This window comes from Octopus bimaculoides, chromosome 13 (genome assembly GCF_001194135.2).
Source record: "Octopus bimaculoides isolate UCB-OBI-ISO-001 chromosome 13, ASM119413v2, whole genome shotgun sequence".
Classification (NCBI taxonomy): Eukaryota; Metazoa; Mollusca; class Cephalopoda; order Octopoda; family Octopodidae; genus Octopus; species Octopus bimaculoides.
The window spans coordinates 33,744,888-33,747,022 of NC_068993.1; positions in this window are offsets into that span (position 1 = coordinate 33,744,888).

Consider the following 2,135-nt stretch of genomic DNA (forward strand, 5'->3'; position numbering starts at 1 on the left):
ATATATACATATATACATGTGTGTGTGTGTGCGTGTGTGTGTGTATTATGTAATTGTGTGCCTGTATTTGTCCACCCACCATTGCTTGACAACCGATGTTGGTGTGTTTACGTACCCGTAACTTAGCGTTTCGGCCAAAGAGACCGATAGATTAAGTACAAGGCTTACAAAGAATAAGTCCTGGGGTTGATTTGTTCGACTAAAGGCGGTGCTCTAGCATGGCCGCAGTCAAAATAACTGACCCGAATAGAAGAATAAAAGAATGTATTATAAAATACAATTAAAATTTAAAAAAAAAATATTAAAAAAGTCGAATAAAATAAAAAAATGATAAATAGGTATAATAATAATAATAATAATAATAATAATAATAATAATAATAATAATAATAATAATGATGATGATGATGATGATGTTGATGATGATAACACTACTACTACTACTACTACTACTACTACTACTACTACTACTACTACTACTAATAATCATAATATATTTTTCCTGTATATTGACTTTAAAAATTTGTCTAATGTTAGAAATATTTGCAACACATATTTTGATGACGCATATCTGCTGTAAGTAAAGTAAATTCCAGCAGGTTATCACATGATCAAACATATTCAGCGCGCATATACAGACAAAAAATAAAAACAAAAGCATATACCCAGGTAATAGTTTTTAAAAAAATATTAACAAGCACACGCAAATAAATTTAAAACGCACGCAATTAAATAAAAACAAAAGACATACATATTTAACGGTTTCTTTTAAACATTTACATGCACCCATATATGTACGAATATTGACATGCTGAGTTTGTTGGTGATCACCCGATCAATTATGATGTGATTCCTTTTGTGTCTAATTATCACCCTGGTGAAGTGTTTAACTCGCTATTTTCGAAATGCAGCTTTAATTTATTAATTTGTAATTTAATGAGTTAGGTATTGAAACAATTGTAGGTAACAGAGAATTTACAATTTCACGGGCATATGGCGTAGTGGTTAAGAGCGCGGGCTACTAACACCAAGATTCCGAGTTCGATTCCAAGCAGTGACCTGAACAAATAATAATAATAATAATGATAATAATAACATCGAAAAATACCTTAGGAATGAGAACCCAGGTTCAACTGCTATAATACCCATTCTGTGGAATGTCCCAGAGCCACAAAGAATCCTAGTGTCATGGTCCACGCTGTCGGCCACATATTGAGCAAACTCTTGAATATCTAATCCCTGATTGACAGCTGCACTCCGTTTATACTTTTTTTTTAACCTCTCAATATGAACTATTACTAGTTTTGTATACAAACTTGTAAATACATGATTATGTAGTCATGTATATAAGTTAAATCATACGGATACGCATACGCAATGAGATCCATGTTTGCATGCATACATAGATACATACATACATGCATATAAATGCATATATAGATATATCCATACATGCATCCATTCATGCAGACATATATACATTGCACTCGCACATACGCGCACGTTCCATCACATATACGTACACACGTACGCATGCACTCATACACACACGCACGTACAACATACAAACATATATACACACGCACACATATACATGCAAGCACACATATACGCACACATGCATTCACGCACGTGCGTGCACACACATGCATATAGTGACATAAATACCGATACACCTAAATACCTATAAATTTATAACCTTTAAATGATAATTGCATGGAAGTAACATTTATTTAAAAAATATGCTATAAACTTGATAAATACCAACAACATCGATGACGACAGCAACAGCAACAACGATGACAAAAATAATAATAATAATAATAATAATAATAATAATAATAATAATAATAATAATAATTAATAATAATAATAATAATAATTATAAAGTAGAAAAGTTGACGATGATTTTAAAGAAGAAGAAGAAGGCGACGACAAAGAATAATAATAATAATAATAATAATAATAATAATAATAATAAGAAGAAGAAGAAGAAGAAGAAGGCGACGACGACAAAGAATAGTAATAATAATAATAATAATAATAATTATAAAGTAGAAAAGTTGACGATGATGATAAAGAAGAAGAAGAAGAAGAAGAAGAAGAAGAAGAAGAAGAAGAAGAAGAAGAAGAAGA